Source organism: Cervus elaphus, chromosome 17, assembly GCF_910594005.1.
Source record: "Cervus elaphus chromosome 17, mCerEla1.1, whole genome shotgun sequence".
Classification (NCBI taxonomy): Eukaryota; Metazoa; Chordata; class Mammalia; order Artiodactyla; family Cervidae; genus Cervus; species Cervus elaphus.
In genome coordinates this window covers 35,349,277-35,371,765 of record NC_057831.1, presented here as the reverse complement: position 1 = coordinate 35,371,765, position 22,489 = coordinate 35,349,277, and positions in this window count along the sequence as shown.

Here is a 22,489-nt window from a genome sequence, read left to right as displayed (position 1 = left end):
ACATGGCAACTTGCTTCTTCAAGGCTGTCACAATAGCTTTTCTTTAAGGTTTTTGACTGATTAACCCATGCCCACCTATAATAATCTCCCTTTTGATTAACTCAAAATTAATTTGGGACCTTAGTTACACCTGTAAAATCCATTCACCTTTGCCATATTCTCATCATGGACTTTTAGATTCAGCCTAAACCAAGGGAAAATTGTCCAAAGTTCCCCTCTGATGTCAACTTGTAGAAAATATTACAATATTATTGTCATTTCTAATGCTTTATATAAACTGAGATATCAAAACCATAAAAGTTTGTAAAATTTAATCACATGACCAGGTATCATAAAATCATTGAAATATTAGAGAAAAAGTAGAAAAATGCATTAGTCCAATACCTTCTATGTACAAATACAATTTGTTCTCCATTATCCAAAATTTTTTCAGATATATAAGCATTCAGTATTAAATGGTATTATTTAAAAGTGCTTAAAACTAGAGATTAATTGAGTTTTATTGACATTATCACAGAAACTCAAAATGAGGTCAACCACACAATTTTACTCTCATCACAACCCTTCTTTTTCAGATCTGAGGAGAACATGATGAATGTAGCATCACTTGGGTCATAGACACTCAGCTATTTTTCTGCAAATACTACTTGAATGAACATTTTGATAAGTGAAAATGCAAGGTTAGCTTTTTACTTGATTTTATTTCCTTTGAAGTGTTCAGTTTTTAAAGAGAATATTCTTTAAGGTGGGGTACTTTATTTGTTCATGGGTAGGATAGGTGATTTATGTTAGTTTTAACACTGTCTCTTTAAATTTTCATGTGCTCAACCTCTAAAGAATGAACTTTCAGCAAATAAAAGTATGTCAGTGGGGAAACTCACAGTGATTGTTCTCTGCTGGAAGGATTAAATAAATGTAGAGTTCCAAGCAGGCTTAGACAGTGAACTGTAAAAGACTAAAAGAATGTAAGGGTAAAATAATCTATCTTCCACCACCAACTGATCGTGTTGCCAATGCCATACTCCGGCGTTAGCAATGAGGTTACCTCTGCTTTCCTCTGCCTCTTCAGCAGCTCAGAGTTGGAGCCCTCTCTACCAACACCTGCCGACATATCAGGCCACTGCATACTGTTAGTAACAGGATAAGATGCGTAACCTGAGAGCCTGGCCACCCCCTATTAGCTCTTTCCACGTGAGCTTTCTTTATAACTTGTACTACCTACCTCACAGGTTTGTTGCTGAGTTTAACAAGAGAATATTCACAGAGGTATTTTGTAAACAGTAATTTATGTAAATGTTAACTACATATAATATTGCCCAGGAACAACACAGACATACAAATATATGTGTATTAAGTATACGTATACTACACATACACTTATATATGCATATATATATATATATATATATATATATATATATATATATACACTGTAAGAATATAAATCAATTTCTTCTCTTCACAGCAAAATCATTTTTAAAAAACTCTTGTCTGAATATAATTCAGTTCTGTGAACTTGTATGGTGTCTTTCCTCTTGTGTAGTCTGAAAAGTTTTTATAGTAATATAAATGAAAATGTAACACTCCAGAAACTGAACTAGGGTCTTTCCTAGGTTAATGCCTCATTTATTTTTCAAAAGAATCATGAGACATAGGTATCATTATTTTAATTAACAAAGGAGAAAAGTAAATGCCAGAACTTTTCAGTAAATTTTTAATAATCACATTCTTGATTTAGACCTAAGAGGAGAAACACCACATGAAGGATCCACACCTTTGGATTTGTGGCAGTTAAAACCACAAGTTGACTATTGATATATATATAAGATTTTTTTTTTCTCATTGTTTTTTCATTTATTTTTTTTCAATTTATTTTTATTAATTGGAGGCTAATTACTTTACAATGTTGTAGTGGGTTTTGCCATACATTGACATGAATCAGCCATGAATTTACATGTATTCCCCATCCCGATTCCCCCTCCCACCCCCCTCCCCATCCCATCCCTCTGGGTCTTCCCAGTGCACCAGCCCCGAGCACTTGTCTCATGCATCCACCTGGGCTGGTGATCTGTTTCACCCTAGATAATATACATGTTTTGATGCTGTTCTCTCAAAACATCCCACCCTCGCCTTCTCCCACAGAGTCCAAAAGTCTATTCTGTACATCTGTGTCTCTTTTTCTGTTTTGCATATAGGGTTATTATTACCATCTTTCTAAATTCCATATATATGCGTTAGTATACTGTATTCGTCTTTATCTTTCTGGCTTACTTCACTGTGTGTAATGGGCTCCAGTTTCATACATCTCATTAGAACTGATTCAAATGAATTCTTTTTAATGGCTGAGTAATATTCCATGGTGTATAGGTACCACAGCTTCCTTATCCATTCGTCTGCTGATGGGCATCTAGGTTGCTTCCATGTCCTGGCTATTATAAACAGTTCTGCGATGAACATTGGGGTGCACGTGTCTCTTTCAGATCTGGTTTCCTCGGTGTGTATGCCCAGAAGTGGGATTGCTGGGTCTATGTATAAGATTTTATCTGATAAATAGGTGTTATTTTCCCCACCAGTAGATGAAGAAATTGAAGGTTAGGAGTTTTAATAATGTGCCCAATTTGAAGTTGAGAACAAAGATTTGAATTCAAATAGGTTTGAGTTTAAAATTGTAATATTTATTCAAAATATTTCTAGAGGATCTTCTAAGATATAGAATTTCTGAGCAAAATTCCTATAGTTGTTGCTATCGTGGAGTTTTCAGCTGAGTGGGAAATATAGAAACTAATCTAGTAATCAAACGAGAAATGTAACTGACTTACCAGCAAAATGTCTCCCGAGAAAACCCTTCTGCATCTCCTCTAAAGGTATGGCCTCCTCCCTTCAGCAGTCTCTCACACACCACCCTAATAGAATGTCCTCATAGCAAGTATTTGTTTGTTGACTTCCATTTTTTAAAATTTATTTATTGCCTGTATCCCACTAGAATAGAAGCTCTTGAGAGCAGGGATCTTATCTGACTAATTGACTGTTATTCTTGAATGCCTAGAATCATGCCTGCTTATCCTATAATTTAATTATTCATTAAATGTTTGTTGAAAGAAGAGAGGAAGGAAGAAGGGCTCCTGAGGGGAAGTACAGAGTGCAGTGAAGATGTATTTTATTTACCTGATAGGCAAAATCAGAGATATTTGAGGAAGTCTTACTTGAACTGCAAATCTGATCAATGAGATCCTAAAGGAGAGAGAGAGTGTGTGCTTGTGTAAGAAGGGGGAAACGGAGTTTTACAAAGAGCAGGGAGTGTGTGCAAAGCTTTGTGGTCCAACATAACATGTCAAATAAAAACAAAAGAAGGCCAAGTGCAAATTGTGGCAAGAAAGGTAGGTCGGGCCAGAGCCTTGTAGCAGTTTTGACTTTATCTGGTGAGCCATGAGAAGCCACTGAAATATTTCAACCAGGAAAGAAGTATAATGACATTTGCATTTTTGGCAAAATCTTTTTTCATATGGAGAGAAGAGAGGAAAGGAACAGAGTATATGCAGAGATCCTGGTTAAAGGTCTCTGAGATAATCTAGAAATGAGGCCAAAGAAGTTGGATGACCTTGGATGATAGCAATAAGAAAATTTGTTGAACTCATGAGCTCTTTACAGGAGAAAACTATCCAGAGTTTGTGATAGAGAGGAAAAAGGGGCTTTCCTGGTGGCTTAGGTGGTAAAGAATCTTCCAGCAATGCTGGAGACCTAGGTTTGATCCCTGGGTTGGGAAGATCCCCTGGAGAAGGGAATGCTACCTGCTCCACTATTCTTGCTTGGAGAATTCCTGGGACAGAGGAGCCTAGCAGGCTACAGTCCATAGAGTCGCAAAGAGTTGGACGTGGCTGAGCAACTAACACTTTCACTTTTTCACAGAACGGAGGAAGTGATGGTGGGGAGCCGTCTCAGGTTCCTAGACTGTGCAGTAGAATGGATGGTGGTCTATCTCTGACACGGGTCATGGCAGAGGAGCAGAGAAGGGGTGGTCTGGATCTCTGCCTCCTCTGTGTACTGGGATATCTCCTTGGTCTTGAAAGGTTTGGTTAGGGCAGAGCTCTAACCAACTAGCAGAGTCGAGGTGCTTTCATTTCAGTCCACTCTGCATAGGAACCATTATATTGCTCATATTAAAGAAGATTTTTTTTTTTACTAGAAAAGGCTACATCCCTATAACTACAAATCTTGAACTAATTTCTGAAAATGTTTATGGTATTAAATAAATTCCTTCATAAATCTCAAATTCCAGCTGTTTTTTTTAACTATACTAACTATACTAATCCTAAAGATAAAAAAGACAGACAATCTCCCAAAAATTTTCTTTTCATTTTAGAATCAAGAATAATATGTTGAAAAATATAATTAGTTCTTTTCATTTTAATACATCTATCTGAACACTCCTAGGAGTTTCAAAGAATGAAGGGGGAAACTGAAAATGGGTAAATATTGGGAAAAAAGCATCCAGTATCCAAACTGTGAGAGTAGTTTTGGATCTCAATATAATATAAAAGAATTACAAAATCCACAGCACAAAGAAGGTCTGTGTCTTTTCTTTTGATGTTCCTGTGTAGTGAAACTGCAATTAGTGGTAATAGGAGTTGCATGTGTAGCTCAAAGGGGCTTGATAGAAGATTGCAGCAGGGTATTAACAACATGTAATTTTATTGTCTCTTTTAGATAGTGTAATTTTTCTGTTATCAGAATTTCCCCAACCCATTACATCACAAATGCAATTATAAATGCATTATAAATCCATCCAAGTTGATAAAAAAATCAAATGCAGCAAATTAATTTGAAGGGAAGGAAGGGTTTAGAAAATAAATGGTGGTCAAGTTGTATATGAAATGTTGCCTTCTCTCCTACTCTTATAGTTTCAAATAATACAAAAGGTGAAAGTGTTAGTTGCTCAGCCATGTTGGAATCTTTGCGACCCCATGGAATGTAGCCCACCAGGCTCCTCTGTCCATGGAAGTCTGCAGGCAAAAATACTGGAGTGGATGCTTTTTAGTTACAAGCAAATTTGTTAAGCATATCATAGTATTTATGCCTTATATAATTGCAAAAAGATAAAGGAATCCCAGAGTATTTAACCTTTTAAGTTAAAAAATATTTAATCATTTAACCTAACTTAAATGTCTTCCATTGAGTCAGGCAGTTTCTATTCTCCGCTACATTTTAATGCATATCTTTCTGTCACAGAATAAAATAATAAATTTGTTTTCACTGTCAACAAGATTTTTGTGTTCATTAGGTATATAATAATATACAATAAACTTCAATTCATGTTAATAATTTCGCTAAAAATATCATGGTGAAAATGGGCATAAACCTGAACATTGTGTTCCTCTTATTACCCTCTAATTTAATAAGAAGTTACTTGCTTAAATATATGAAGTGGTATCACAGACTTATCTACACTACAATTTAAAAATAAGGCAAAACACAGTCCCTTTATTTTGCCAACTTGAAATCTGAACATAAAAGTCCTTATTTTGGGGGTAATCAGGGAAAAAACTTGTCCAACTGGTTTTAACTTTAATTTAAGCAAAACGTAACAGGATGTTTATGTAATGTTTCTATTTAAATTTAAAGAGAGATGTAATGTTTGTTAAAGAGAGATGTAATATAATGCTAAAGAGAGATGTAATGTTTATTCTCTTTAAATAAAATTTCTCAGAATTTCAGTCAGTCAAGGGACCTTCTCTCTTCTCTCTAAAACAGCATCACTTTAAAGGAAAAATGGTGTTCACACCTTCTTTGGTGTCTGGGATTTACTCTGCTCTGTCCATTTACCTGGTGCCTATGTAACCTGTTATTGAATGCTTTAGTGACCATGACAACTGGCTCCCATCCTCTTTTCAGTCTTTGTTCTCAAACAAGAATCAACAGAATACTGAGAAAGAGAAAATCCTTAAGGTGGAAGCTGCCTGAGAGTCAAGAAGTATAATAAAAGGAAAACGTCAACTTTCCATTACCAAATCTGCAAATCCACTTTGGTCTGACCTAACCTTTTTTCTATTCCGTTGTTACAATGCAGCGTCTACTAGAATCACCTGGAAGGCTTGTTAAACCCTAGATTTCTGGATTCCCCTACTTAGTTTATGATTTTCAGTAGGTCTTGGATAGGTCCTGCTAATTTGCAGAGCTAATATTCCCAAGTGATATTAATACTGCTTGTTTAGATCCCTCACTATGAGAACTACTGCAGTGATGAAGTTTAACTCTGAATCAAAGATACACTGCATCCCATCCTTTCCTTCTTCTTAGAGATCTTGTTTCATCAACCCTTCCTTCTATTTCTCCATTTTTCAGTCTCTTACTTACTGGGGAATCCTTTGGATCACCACTCAGGCATAGTCTATCCATGTATCTGTTTGTTGTTCAGTTGCTAAGTTGTGCCTGACTCTCTGTGACTGCAGCACATCAGGGTTGTATGTCCTCCACTGTCTCCTGGAGTTTGCTCAAATTCATGTCCATTAAGTTAGTGATGTTATCTAATCATCTCATCCTCTGCTGCCCTTCTGCTTTTGACTTCAGTCTTTCTGAACATTGGGGTCTTTCCTACTGAGTCAGCTCTTTGCATCAGGTGGCCAATGTATTGGAACTTCAGATTTAGCATCAGTCCTTAGAGTGAATATTCAGGGTTGATTTCCTTTAGGATTGACTGGTTTGATCTCCTTGCAGGCCACAGCACTCTCAAGAGGCTTCTCCAGCACCACAGTTTGAAAGCAACAATTCTTCTGGGTTTGGCCTTTTTTATGGTCCAGCTGTCACATCTGTACATGACTACTGGAAAAATCACAGCTTTGATTACATAGATGTTTGTTGGCTAAGTGATGTCTCTGGTTTCTAACATGCTGTCTAGCTTTGTCATAGCTTTCCTTTCAAGAAGTAAGTGATTTTAATTTCGTGGCTATAATCACCATCCACAGTGATTTTTGGAAGTAAGAAGATAAAATCTGTCACTGCTTACACTTTTTCCCCTTTTATTTGCCATGAAGTGATTGGACCAGTTGCCATGATCTTAGTTTTTTTAACGTTACAAAATATAAAACAAAATGCACACATAACTACAAATAGCTTTCTTGGACCCAAGATTCTTCTCTATCATATGATATCCACAAAGCCAGAGTTCTTAGAGGATTTTTCTACTCAAGCTGTAGCTTTTTCACTATGTTTTGTTTTTTTCTAGCTTTGTATAATCTGGTTCTGCTTTTGCTACTTCTACTGTTACACCATAACTGCTGATCTGGATAATCTAAGTAAATTTTGTGCTTTTATGGCACTATTTCAGTTATTTTTAGGTAGGAAAATTTTTATTTTAAAAAGAAATGAACATTTCAGAGAATTTTATAATTTATAGAACTATGTTCCAACTTGCTCTACCATTTGGAAGCTGGGTGATTATGTATAAGTGCTTAATCTCTTTGAGGCTCAGTATTCACCCATGTTAACCAGAGTTAACAGCATCTCTTGCTATGTTCTTTTGAGATTAGAGCTGTTGCACATGTAATGCCTAAACTAGTGCTTGGAATATAAGGAGTAACTAATAATAACAATAGAAATATTAACTATAATTTTGACAGAACACAGTAAAACCTGATTTTGTTTGTGCTTTGTCACCAACTATCAGAATGCAAGAGGATGATAGCATTGTTTTAAAGTAGAATGTTTATTATATGTAAATTCTAAAGAATCCAAAGAATGCTTTACTATGAATTAAGCAGTTCATTTATTGACAAGTTACCTTGTCTTCTACTATCTTATGGACAGGTCATGATGGTTCTTGAACTGCTAGAATTGAAGAAGTTTTTCTTTTAATACTTTATTTATTTTTGGCTGTGCTGGGTCTTGGTTGCTGTGAAGACTGTTCTCTAGTTGTGGTGAGTGAGGGCAGGGGCTTCTCATTGTGTTGGCTTCTCCTTGCAGAGCACATGCTTTAGGGCACGCAGGTTTCAGTAGTTGTAGCACATGGCTCCTGGGCCCTAGTGCGCAGGCCCGATAGTTGTGACACAGGGGCTTAATTGCTCTGCAGTGGGATCTTCCTGGATCAGGGATGGAACCCGTGTGTCCTGCATTGATAGGCAGATTTTTTATCACTGAGCCACCAGAGAAGCCTAAGAACTATCTTATTAACCAAGAGTTATCCAAAGGGACCCTCTAGGTGATAAACATATTTCTCCCTATAACTACATTATAATCACAGCCATGTCTTCTCATGATCACAGTCAACTATCTTTTGTGGAATTGGTGGGCTTGACAGATCCAGCTCATCTTTATCAGAAACCAGAAACACACCAGGAACTCTTTTTCAAAAGAACAACTATTCTCCTCTGAGGTGGCTTCGGAACCAAAGAGGGCCACAGTAAGCAGCCTATGTGGCTTGTCATAAACCCCACACATCATCTTTTCTCACTCCAGATACCTACAGTATCACAGGGTCTACAGATCCTGTGTCCTAAGCAGTACCAGTCCCTTCATTCCAGCCTGGGTCTGGGGTGAACTCCTATGCTGTTCTGCGCTCTAATCATGGTTGGCAGCTTTTTACATCATGCAGTGTAGGGGCCAGAGTAATATCCCAGCTGGGGCATATTCTGTCTCTAGAACTGAAAGAGGCTTGTCAGGTATCATGCTTCTTTCTTTGGAGTGGAAGATGCAAGGGTCATTTTTTTTTTTTTTTTTTCCTTTGAAGAAGTTGGTCCAGCATTCCTCAGACAACAGGACTTTTAGCAATTTTAGAGATGCAGCAGACCCCTGAAATTTTGCTTACTTCTTGTCCACTGGAGCATATTTGTCTCCTAAAGCCTCTAACATAGCTGTCATTTCTTGTTTATTTGGTTCTATTAGCATGAGGTTATGAGTGTAATGTGCCAGCAGGATGTTCTTCAGGATGAGCAACCAGTCCAGATTTCTTTGACAGAGGGAGAAAGTGTTAACATAACCCTGGGGCAAGACTGCAAATGTATACTCTCGTCACTTCCAAGTGAACGATAACTGTTTCTGTCCCTCTTTTCTGAAAGGGGTAAGAAAGGAACACATTTTCCAGATCAAAGGCTTTATACTGCGGACCTGTGGCTGTGTTTATCTGCACTGGCAAAGACAGCACATCTAGCATAACAACTACAATGAGGGCTACTGCTTGATTGAGTTTGACTGCTGGCATCCAGGAAGCATCTCGATTTTGTAGGCCAGGCTGAGGATTTAAATGGAAATAGGTTGGGACCACTAGCCCTGCCTTCTTTAGGGGAACTCACCTCTGGGAAGACTCCTGCAAAATGATACCAGTTTTGATTTACAGTCTTGACTGGGAAAGCAGTTTCAGAGGCTGCCCTTGACTTTTCACGTTACTACAGGACTCAGGCAGGGAAAATGATATAGAGGTTGTGCTGATTACCAAATATATCCATTTCAAGTATAATATTGCAAAATGGGGGAATTACAGGGTGGGTTCATGAGCTGAGTGGACCACTGTGGACTGGACCCAAAACTCCATTTAGTACCGGGCCCTATATGTTCTTCTTCAACAGGGGTCTCATCAGTCAGTACACTGTAATTCCCCAGCATCCAGAGTCAACAAGGATCTTATGCTAGTGACCTAGGACTGTTTAGGTATTCTCTTATTCTCAATGAATGGATGAAGATTAGAGTGTCAGAATTTAGCAGGGAGTGCTAGATTCCAACATCTATGGAAGCAAGATTGAGCAGAGGGATACATCAGACTTTGTTTATCCATTCATCAGCTGATGCGCATTTGGGTGGTTTCCACCTTGTAACTGTTGTGAATAACGCTGCTATGAACAATTGTGTACAAATGTCTGCTTGAGTCCCTGTTTTTAATTTTCTCTCTCTTGGGTAGATAGCCAGACTTGGAATTATAGAACTGAATAGTTGTATTTTAAATGATAGCAATAAATAACATTTGTTTTATTCAACATGTTCACTATTGAAAGAGTATAATTCTAATTGTATACAAAATCATATTTTTTCAATAAATTTTCTTTTATCATAGGTATGCCAATCTGCTAAGTAGTTTATATTCATTGCATCATAAATAATGGCTGACAAATAGTAATTACAAATTAAATGGTATGATTAATATTTACTATTGTAATCTCATTGAATTCTTACAGTAATATCTGAAGAAAGGGTATAACTATTTTTATACTAAATGTATTAAAAGAAATAACTGGGGCTCAAATAGGTTAGTAACTTGCCTAAGGTCACATAGATCAATGGTAGCAGAGCCAGGGTTGACAACTAAAGTCCTTGCCTCAAAGAATATGCTCTGAATTATTATCCTTTCTTAGAGGAGCTTCCCTGGTGACTAAGATGGTAAAGAATTCTCCTGCAATGCAGGAGACCCTGGATTGATCCCTGGTTGGGAAAATCCCCTGGAGAAGGGAATGGCAAGCCTCTTTAATATTCTTGCCTGGAGAATTCCACCGACAGAGGAACCTCACAGGCTATAGTTCATAGGGTCTCAAAGAGTCAGACCTGACTGAGTGATTAACACTTTCACTTTTCACTTTTCTACTGAAGAGCTGTTGGGTTTTTGTCCTTATACTTTAAAAATATATTTAATTACTTTGAAGTGTGGAATTCCCTAAGGGGAATTTTGTGTTTTTATGTTTGTTTTTTTACAGCATATTCATTTATACTATAAAAATATATATCTAGCATATTATTTTAGTATAAGCATTTTGATAGTCATAAAGTGCCTTTTTTCCTATTTATTTTCTAATTCCATGAGAGTACATGGAATATAACACTAGCCTAAGATGTGTATAATTTTTTATTTTCATGTATGTAAAACTGGAAGCAAATAAATTTTCTACCCCAGATTTTTTCATTTAGTAGACATTGTAACATTTTAGAATTTTTAGGCCATTACTCAGAGAACAAGTAAAAAGTTATTTGAAAATATTTTCTCCATTTTCAGAAAAATAAAGCATTTATCAGATAGTTAAATCAAAATAAACTACAAAATAATTTAACTTTTCTTTTTCCATAATTATTTGCCTATACTTATTTTTGGAGAAAAATTTATCACATAATTAATAAGATGTATAATTATTTGCTCCCTAATCTGCTAATAGATTTATGGGCAAGCAACCTGCACAAAAAGCCAGTTTAACAACATCTTTAAAAAAATATGTTTCTCTTCACTAAGATAGTTAAAAACCATATTGAGAGAAATGTGCAAAATATTTAAATGGTAGTTATATTTCTACTGTGTTAGTTTTTACATTTTGTAAGAGATACTTTACAAAGTAGCATCTTTGTATCTGTCTGAAGTAATCAAGTTAGATCAAGCAAAATAGTTTCAAAGATAAGTTGCTTTTATATTATATTAAATTTAGGGTACATTCTTTGATCAACATACTACTTTTCTTATCAGTTGGTTCCTTAATGAATTTTTTTATTACATTATTTATTCTTTTTTTAAAAGCCATTTTAACTCTAATTTTGATTTGACTGTATGAAAACTGGAATGAGAAAGGTAACATATAACTGAGATTCTTTAAGAATTTATCAAACTCTGCAAACTATAAATAACATATATCATGATAATTTACTAGCATTATTCAGTTCAATTCAGTTGCTCAGTCATGTCCGACTCTTTGCGACCCCATGAATCACAGCATGCCAGGCCACCCTGTCCATCACCAACTCTCAGAGTTTACCCAAACTCATATTCATCGAGTTGGTGATGCCATCCAGCCATCTCATCCTCTGTCATCCCCTTCTCCTCCTGCCCCCAATCCCTCCCAGCATCAGGGTCTTTTCCAATGAGTCAACTCTTCGCATGAGGTGGCCAAAGTATTGGAGTTTCAGCTTCAGCATCAGTCCTTCCAATGAACACCCAGGACTGATCTCCTTTAAGATGGACTGGTTAGATCTCCTTGCAGTCCAAGGGACTCTCAAGAGTCTTCTCCAACACCACAGTTCAAAAGCATAAATTCTTCTGCGTTCAGCCTTCTTCACAGTCCAACTCTCACATCTATACATGACCACTGGAAAAACCATAGCCTTGACTAGATGGACCTTTGTTGGCAAAGTAATGTCTCTGCTTTTTAATATGCTGTCTAAGTTGGTCATAACTTTCCTTCCAAGGAATAAGCGTCTTTTAATTTCATGGCTGCAATCACCATCTGCAGTGATTTTGGAGCCCCCAAAAATAAAGTCTGACACTGTTTCCACTGTTTCCCCATCTATTTGCCATGAAGTGATGGGATCAGATGCCATGATCTTAGTTTTCTGAATGTTGAGCTTTAAGCCAACTTTTTCACTCTCCTCTTGTGTATACAATTCAAAATTAAACATTTAGCTTTAAGTGTTTCTTGAAACACTTGAAATTGATAAGCAAATTTGATTTACATGTCAATATTTCTCCTTCTTTGATGATTTAGAACAGTATTTTCTAAAGTAACTTTTGTCAAGGTTTGTCTCTCCAGATGTTTGGTCAAAAAAGTTTGGAGGATCCTCACAATTATCTCTTTTTAGAGAATGACTGCAAGCATTAGTCTATAAATCATTCTGTGCAGTCCTGCAGTAAGGAAATTCAATTAATGTATTAATTCAAAAGATTTTAAACCCTGATTTATAAATTACATATATATGTGAACGACTCCTAACCTCTGTGGAGTCCAACCTGGCAAATAACAGTAAAACAGAAAAAAAAAAAAAAAAAACGTTTTTAGATTTTATATCTGTACATATAAGCACTTGCTTAAATATATTGTTACCTGCACTAAGCTTTAAATGAGGAGTTTTAAAGCCCCAGCAAGGTTTCATTCAACTGGTAAGGTTTCTAAATTAACTCCTTTTATAGTTACAAGTCAAATATATTAAACAAATGGAAAACCTGGTGCTGAAAAATCAGTCAAGTTCAGGATTAAATATACTGAGTAATTCAGAAACAATGAAAATTTTGAACTAAGATGACAATTTAAGAAATTTGCTATATTATATAAATTGAAGTGTCCACATTTTTATATTTTTAGCAAAAAACAGGTAAATTAAACCAGTAATATTTTATAAAATTAGATAACTGATTTCATGTCTAGTATTTATTTTTAAAATAAACTTGGTTTATTGATAAACCTACTTTGGCCACCTGGTGTGAAGAGTTGACTTATTGGAAAAGACCCTGATGCTGGGAAAGATTGAAGGCAAAAGGAGAAGAGGGCAACAGAGAATGAGATAGTTGGCTAGCATCACCAACTCAATGGATATGAACTTGAGCAAACTCTGGGAGACAATGGAGGACAGGGAAGCTTGGCATGCTGCAGTCCATGGGGTTAAAAACAGTTGGACACAACAGCAACTGAACAATGACACAACTAGTATTTTGGAAAGAAACTTTATGAAAAAAGAAAAGATTACATGAAATAATGTCATGGTCAGAGGAAAGAAGAATTTAATCATAACACTGATCAGACAGTGTTGTAATTTCCTTCAGAAAAGAGAAAACTCACTGAGCATCATTTAGATTTTTTTTTCTATGTGTTTTTACATAAAAATAAAACATTAGCTCCTATGTTTAAAAATTTAAAATCAGATATTATGAACATCTAAGATCTAATGTAATTTTTATGTACGTGGAATCCTTTGCTTGACTCATGGGAAGAACACTACCTTCTCCTTTACCTTAATGCCTAAATTATAAACTTCTTTTGCAAGATGCCCTGTGTCTCTTAGTTCTATTAGAAAGAATAAAGATCACCTAGCTACCTACCATTATTTTTGAGTATCCATTTAATGTTCTTGGCATGCAAGTCAAGATGGCAAAGTAGAAGGACGTGCACTCATCTTCTCCTGTGAGAACTCTAAAATTACAACTTGCTGCTGAACAACAAGTGAGAGGAGAATGTTGTATCCCACCAAAATAAGATACCCCACATCCAAAGGCAAAGGAGAGACCCCAGCAAGATGGTAGGAGGGGCGAAATCACGTTTAGAATTAAACCCCATACCCACCAGAGACACTCAGAGGGCTCAAACAAAACCTTGTGTGCACTAGGAAACCCCACAGGGGCTGAGCCAGACCTGCCTTTGAGTATTTGTGTCTCCTATGGAGGCATGGGTCGGTAGAGACCTGACGCAGGGGCAAGGGTTCTGGGTGCAGCAGACCTGGGTGTGGTATAAGCCCTCCTGGAGGTGGTTGGCATTAACCCCACCATAGAGCCCCAAGAACTTACACAGGACTGGGGAAACTGACGCCTGGAGGGCACAAACAAAACCTTGTGTGCACCAGGACCCAGGAGAAAGGAGCAGTGACCCCACAAGAGACTGACCCAGACTTACCCGTGACAGTCCAGGAGTGTCTGGCAGGGGCGTGGGTGGGTGGTGGTCTGCTGCAGGGTTGGGGGCACTGAGTGCGGCAGTGCATGCACAGGACCTTTTGAAGGAGGTCGCCATGATCTTCATTGTCTCCACCATAGTGTCATCTCAAGTCAAACAACAGGGAGGGAACACAGCCCCACCCATCTACAGAAAACAGGGTTAAAGATTTACTGAGCATGGCCCTGCCCATCAGAACAAGACCCAGTTTCCCTCACAGTCAGTCTCTCCCATCAGGAAGCTTCCATAACCTCTTATCCTTATCCCTCAGAAGGCAGACAGAATGAAAACCACTATCACAGAAAACCAATCAAACTGATCACATGGACTAACTCGAAGAATCTATGAGCCATTCCTTGTATGGCCAGCCAGGATGGATGAGTCATGTGAAGAGTTCTGACAAAATGTGGTCCACTGGAGAAGGGAACGGCAAACCACTTCGGTATTCTTGCCTTGAGAACCATATGAACAGTATGAAAAGGCAAAAAGATAGGACACTGGAAGATGAACTCCCTAGGTCAGTTGGTAGGTGCCCAAAATGCTACTGGAGAAGAGTGGAGAAATAACTCCAGAAAAAATGAAGAGAGGAGTGAAAGTGAAAATAATGCCCAGTTGTTGATGTGACTGGTGATGGAAGCAAAGTCCGATGCTGTAAAGAACAATATTGCACAGGAACCTGACATGTTAGGTCCATGAATCAAGGTAAATTGGAAGTGGTCAAACAGGAGATGGCAAGAGTGAACATCAACATTTTAGGAATCAATGAACTAAAATGGACTGGAATGGGCAAATTTAACTCAGATGACTATTATATCTACTTCTGGGGGCAAGAATCCCTTAGAAGAAATGGAGTAGCCCTCATAGTCAACAAAAGAGTCAGAAATGCAGTTCTTGGATGCAATCTCCAACAGAATGACCACCCTTTGTTTTCAAAGCAAGCCATTCAATATCACAGTAATCCAAGTCTATGCTCAACCAGTAATGCTGAAGAAGGTGAAGTTGAACAGTTCTATGAAGACCTACAAGATATTCTAGAACTAACACCAAAAAATATTTCCTTTTCATCACAGAGGATTGGAATGTAAAAGTAGAAAGTCAAGAGATTCCTGGAGTAACAGGCAAGTTTGGCTTTGGACCACAAAGTGAAGCAGTACAAAGGCTAACAGGAGTTTTGCCAAGAGAATGCACTGGTCATTGCCAACACCCTCTTCCAACAACATAAGAGAAGACACTATACATGGACTTCACCAGATGGTAAATATCGAAATCAAGTTGATTATATTCTTTGCAGCCAAAGATGGAGAAGCTCTATGCAGTCAGCAAAGACAAGACCAGGAGTTGACTGTGGCTCAGATCATGAACTCCTTATTGCCACATTCAAACTTAAATTGAAGAAAGTAGGAAAAACCACTAGACCATTCAGGTATGACCTAAATCAAATCCCTTTCGATTATACAGTGGAAGTGAAAAATAGATTCAAGGGATTAGATCTGACAGATAGAGTCCCTGAAGAATTATGGACTGAGGTTTGTGACATCGTACAAGAGGCAGTCATCAAGACCATCCACTAGAAAAAAGAAATGCAAGAAGGTAAAATGGTTGTCTGAGGAGGCCTCACAAATAGCAGAGGGAAAAAAAAAAAAAAGAAGCATAAGGCAAAGGAGAAGAGGAAAGATATAATCATTTGAATGCAGAGTTCCCAGGAATACCAAGGAGAGATAAGAACTCCTTCCTCAGTGATCAGTGCAAAGAAATAGAGGAAAACAATAGAATGGGAAAGACTAAAGTTTTCTTCAAAAAAATTAGAGGTACCAACGGAACATTTCATGCAATAATGGGCACAATAAAGGACAGAAATCGTGTGGACCTACCAGAAGCAGAAGATATTAAGAAGAGGTTGCAAGAATACACAAAAGAACTAGACAAAAAAGATCTTCATGACCCAGATAACCACCATGTGTGATAACCCACCTAGAGCCAGACATCTTTGAGTGTGAATAAGTGGGCCTTAGGAAACGTCACTACAAACAAAGCTAGTGGAGGTGATGGAATTTCAGTTGAGCTTTTTCAAATCTGAAAAGATGATGCTGTGAAAGTGCTGCACTCAATATGCCAGCAAATTTGGAAAATGCAGCAGCATTCACAGGACTGGAATGAAAACTGGAAGGTCAGTTTTCATTCTAATCCCAAAAAGGCAATGCCAAAGAATGTTGAAACTACTGCACAATTGCAATCATCTCCCATGCTAGCAAAGTAATGCTCAAAATTCTCCAAGCCAGGCTTCAACAGTACATGAACTGTGAACTGCCAGATGTTCAAGATGGATTTAGAAAAGCCAGAGGAACCAGAGATCAAATTGCCAAGGTTTGCTGGGTCATCAAAAAAACAAGAGAGTTCCAGAAAAGCACCTACTTCTGCTTTATTGACTATGCCAAAGTTTTGACTGTGTGTATCACAACAAACAGTGGAAAAGTCTTAAAGAGATGGAAATACAATGCTGCCTTACCTGCCTCCTGAGAAATCTATGCAGGTCAAGAAGCAATAGTTAAAACTGGACATGGAACAACAAAATGGTTGCAAATCAAGAAAGGAGTATGTCCAGGATGTATATTGTCACCCTGCTTATTTAACTTATATGCAGAGTACATCATGAGAAATGCTGCGCTGGATGAAGCACAAGCTGGAATCAAGATTGCTGGGATAAATAGCAATAACCTCAGATATGCAGATGACACCACTCTTATGGCAAAAGTGAAGAAGAACTAAAGAGCCTCTTGATGAAAGTGAAAGAGGAGAGTGAAAAGGTTGGCTTAAAACTCAACATTCAGAAAACTAAGATCATAGCATCTGGTCCCATCACTTCATGGCAAATAGATGGGGAAACAACAAAAGCAGTGAGACTTTACTTACAGGGGCTCCAAAATCACTGCAGATGGTGACTGTAGCCATGAAATTAAAAGACACTTGCTCCTTGGATGAAAAGCTATGACCAACCTAGATAGCATATTAAAAAGCAGAGACATTGCTTTGCCAAAAAAGATCCATCTAGTCAACACTATTGTTTTTCCAGTTGTCATGTTTGGATGTGAGAGTTGGACTATAAAGAAAGCTATGCACCAAAGAATTGATACTTTTGAACTGTGGTGTTGGAGAAGACTCTTAGGGTCCCTTGGACTTCAAGGAGATCCAACCAGTCCATCCTAAAGGAAATCAGTCATTGGAAGGATTGATGCTGAAACTGGAAGTCCAATCCTTTGACCACCTGATGTGACGTACTGACTGATTGGGAAAGACCCTGATGCTGGGCAAGACTGAAGGCAGGAGGAGAAGGGGACGAAAGAGGATGAGATGGTTGGGTGGTGTCATTGACTCTATGGACATAAGTTTAAGCAAGCTCCAGGAGTTGGTGATGGATAGGGAAGACTGGCATACTGCCGCCCATGGGGTTTAAAGATTCAGACATGACTGAGCGACTGAACTGACTGATTTAATGTCCATGCCTGTGATGGAGTGCTACATATGATTGAGAATTCTTCCTCACTACCCCTGAAATGGCCTGACTTACTCAAAAAGGTTGTTGGGTCCTTTATGGCAGTCTAATAACAACTTGCATGGAATGTGTACAAATTGATAAGAAAGAGCAAGGCAGATGGGGAACATAGTATCAGCTTTATTACTGTATATATTACTTTATTACTCTATCAGAGACTGTACTTGGCATAAGACCTGAATGAGATATCTAACCATACTTCACGTTTGTGCTCACTCAGTTATGTCTGACTCTTTGTGATCCTTTGGACTGCAGCCCACCAGGATCCTCTGTCCATGGGATTTTTCAGGCAAGAATACTTGAGTGGGTTACCATTGCCTCCTGCAGGGGCTCTTTCCAGGCCAGGGTTCGAACCCACGTCTCCTGTCTCACCTGCATTTCGGACAATTTACAGCTGAGCCATTGAGGAAGCCCTCCGATTTAAACAGACCTAAGCACCCGAGTGAGACTTATGGGTTAGACGTACTGAGGAGAATGTGTGCTATATGCAGGCGTCTAGCTCCCAGAGGAAAAAAGAGAAGAGCATACTTAATTTTTATTTTTTTTCCTTAAATTGACCTGTCAAGTGAATCATAGTGTTTCCTTTGAGGCAGAATAAATTCAGTTTCCTCAATGTGGAAATACACATGAGGAGTATGGATGATGTGTTCTCTCTTAACAGTGCTATTTGGGGAGGCAAATGTGAATATCACCAAACATGCATCAACTCTTAAATGAAAAGCTATTGGTAAGAGTTTGGTTCTACTGCTCAGATATCGTTTTACCTTCAAGATGTCAAAACTACCCAAGATCAAGTTTTCTCATATCTAAATTAATAATAATGATGTCTAACTTTCAAAGTTCTTTTAACAGTTAAAACAAGTAATGCATGTGAAAATGTATTAAACACACAATATTATTATTAGGTGGCATAGGTCAATTAAGACTTATTGAGCACTTTGCTAAACTTAGGAGATACAAAGATGAATAAGATATAGTCTCTGATTTTGGGTCTCAACATAAGAATAAAAAGCTAAACAGACCATTTCAGGGAAATGGCATTAATAAATGGTCTGAGTGTTTATTGAATAATGGAGTATTATTCATTAAAAAAACTCATAGGAATATTTAAGTTGGTTTCAAATTTTAATATAGATCACATGAGTCCACTGAAGAAAAACTGCTAAGCTTTATGTCCATGGTTTTCTTTATATACTTATGTTGCTTCCTAACCAACGTTTATATGAACATGAATTCTATGAATCCTAACACTGAACTATTGCGGTCATGTCATGTGGTGGTAACACTGGATTTATCACCATTAGGCTATATATTGTGAAAAACTAGGGAGCGTGTCACAAGATCAGCAGTTTATGGGATAGAACTGACATCTAAGTTGAAAGCCAAAGCTAAGAGATTGTTCCCATTACAAGAGCTGTGAAATTGCAAGAGGAAGAACCTGTGCACTAGTCCAGGGTCAAAACCAAATAGGGACTAAAAATTGGGAGAGCACACAGGCACTGTGGACTTGCACAGAAGATGAATTCCTTGAACTCAGTTCAGCTCATCAAACTTTCTAAAGTGAAAGCTATCTTAGGCAGGCAGCCAAAAGTATTAGCTGAGAGTACTGCTCAGCCTACTTTTTTCAAATTTCTCCCATTTAAAAAATGTGTGGTAAAATATACATAACATAAAATTTACCATTTTATCCATTAAAAAATGTACAATGTAGTAACACTAAGTACATTAACAACGTTGTATAACAATCATCACTGTTATCACCGACTCTATGGACATGAGTTTGGGCAAGCTGTGGGAGTTGGTGCTGGACAGGGAAGCCTGGCGTGCTGCAGTCCATGGAGTTGCAAGGAGTTGGATATGACTGAACTGAATATAGTGGAATAATACTTTTGTGTTTGGCTTATTCAGTACACACAATATTTTTTATGCTCATCCATGTTGTTGACTGTGTCAGAATTTCACTCATTTTTACAGCTGAATACTATTTTATTGTATGTATATGCCCTTTTTTCTTTAATTACATCCATCGGTTGATTTTTGGAGAAACCACGATACTGTTTTCCATGATGGTTATACCATTTGCATCCCCACCAGCAATGCATGAAGTTACAATTTCCCCATGTCCTCAGCAAGAGTTATTTTTTGTTTGCTTGCTTTTAATTATAGCCATCTTAATGAGTATGAACTGATATCTCATTGTGATTTTTTAAAATTAATTTATTTATTTTAATTGGAGTCTAATTACTTTACAATATTGTGGTGGTTTTTGCCATACATAAACATGAATCAAACATGGGTGTACATGTGTCCCCCCCATCCTGAACCCCGCTTTCACTTCCTTCCCCACCCCATCCCTCTGGGTTGTCCCAGAGCACCAGCTTTGAGTGCCCTGCTTCATGTATCAAACTTGCACTGGTCATCTGTTTTACATATGGTAATATACATGTTTCAATGCTAGTCTCTCAAATCGCCCCACCCTCACTTTCTCCCACATAGTCCAGAAGTCTGTTCTTTACATCTGTGTCTCTTTTGCTGTCTTGCATATAGGGTTGTTGTTACCATCTTTCTAAATTCCATATATATGTATTAATATACTGTATTGCTGTTTTGCTTTCTGATTTATTTCACTGTGTATAATAGGCTCCAGTTTCATCCACCTCATTAGAACTGACTCAAATGTGCTCCATTTATAGCTGAGTAATATTCCATTGTGTATATGTACCACAACTTTTTAATCCATTCATCTGCAGATGGACATCTAGGTTGCTTCCATGACCTACCTATTGGATATAGTGCTGCAGTGAGCTTTGGGATACGTGTGTCTCTTTCAATTCTGGTTTCCTTGGTGTGTATGCCCAGCAGTGGGATTGATGGGGCGTATGGCAGTTCTATTTCCAGTTTTTTAAGGAATCTCCACACTGTTCTCCATAGTGGCTATATTAGTTTGCATTCCCACCGACGGTGTAAGAGGGCTCCCTTTTCTCCACACCCTCTCCAGCATTTATTGTTTGTAGACTTTTTGATAGCAGCCATTCTGACTGGCGTGAGACGGTGCCTCATTGTGATTCTGATTTGCATTTCTCTTATAATGAGTGATGTTGAGCATCTTTTCATGTATTTGTTAGCCATCTGTATGTCTTCTTTGGAGAAATGTCTGCTTAGTTCATTTTTTGATCGGGTCATTTATTTTTCTGGTATTGAGCTGCATGAGCTGCTCTTATATTTTGGAGATTAATTCTTTGAGAATTGTTTCATTTGCTATTATTTTCTCCTATTCTGAAGGCTGCCTTTCACCTTGCTTATAGTTTCCTTCCTTGTGCAAAAGTTTTTAAGTTTAATTAGGTCCCATTTGTTTATTTTTGTTTTTATTTCATTACTCTGGGTGGTGGGTCATAGAGGATCTTGCTGTAATTTATGTCAGAGACTGTTCTGCCTATATTTTCCTCTATGAGTTGTATAGTTTCTCTTGCATTCCTATACACTAACAAAGAAAACAGAAAGAGAAATTAAGGAAATAAACCCATTCACCATTGCAAAGAAAAGAATAGGATACTTAGGAGTAAATTTACCTAACGAAACAAAAGATCCATATATAGAAAACCGTAAAACACTGATGAAAGAAATAAAAGATGACACAAATAGATGGAGATATATACCATGGTTGTGGGTTGGCAGAATCAATATAGTGAAAATGAGTATACTACCCAAAGCAATTTATAGATTCAACACAATCCCTATCAAGCTACCTACAGTATTTTTCACAGAACTAGAACAAATAATTTCACAATTTGTATGGAAACACAAAAAAGCTTGAATAGCCAAAGCAATCTTCAAAAAGAAGAATGGAACTGGAGGAATCAACCTGCCTGACTTCAGACTATACTACAAAGCTACAGTCATCAAGACAATATGGTACTGGCACAAAGACAATATAGATCAATGGAACAAATTAGAAAGTGCAGAGATGAATCCACATACCTATGGACACCTTATCTTTGACAAAGGAGGGAAAATATACAATGGAGAAAAGATAATCTCTTTAACAGTGGTGCTGGGAAAACTGGTCAACCACTTGTAAAAGAATGAAACTAGAACACTTTCTAACACCATACACAAAAATAAATTCAAAATAGAATAAAGATCTAAATGTAAGATCAGAAACAATAAAACTCATTGTGATTTTGATTTGCGTTCCCCTGATGACTAACATTTGTAGGCATCTTTTCATGTACCTATTGGTCATTTGTGTATTTTCTTTGGAGACATGTCTATTGAAATCCTTTGCCTATTTTTTTAATTGGTTTGTTTGGTTTTTGTTGTTGGGTTATAGGTGTTATTTACACATTCTTGATATTAATCCTTTATCAGATGTATGACTGGTAAATATTTTTTCTCTTTCTGTGGGTTGTTTTCTCACCCCCTTGATAGTGTTCTTTGATATACAGATGTTTTAACTTGATGAAGTCCAATTTATTAATTCCTTCTTGTATTGCCTTTGCTATCATATCCAACGAATCACTGACAGCCTACTTTTTAAAATAACTGACATTCTATTTTTAAAATCACTGAC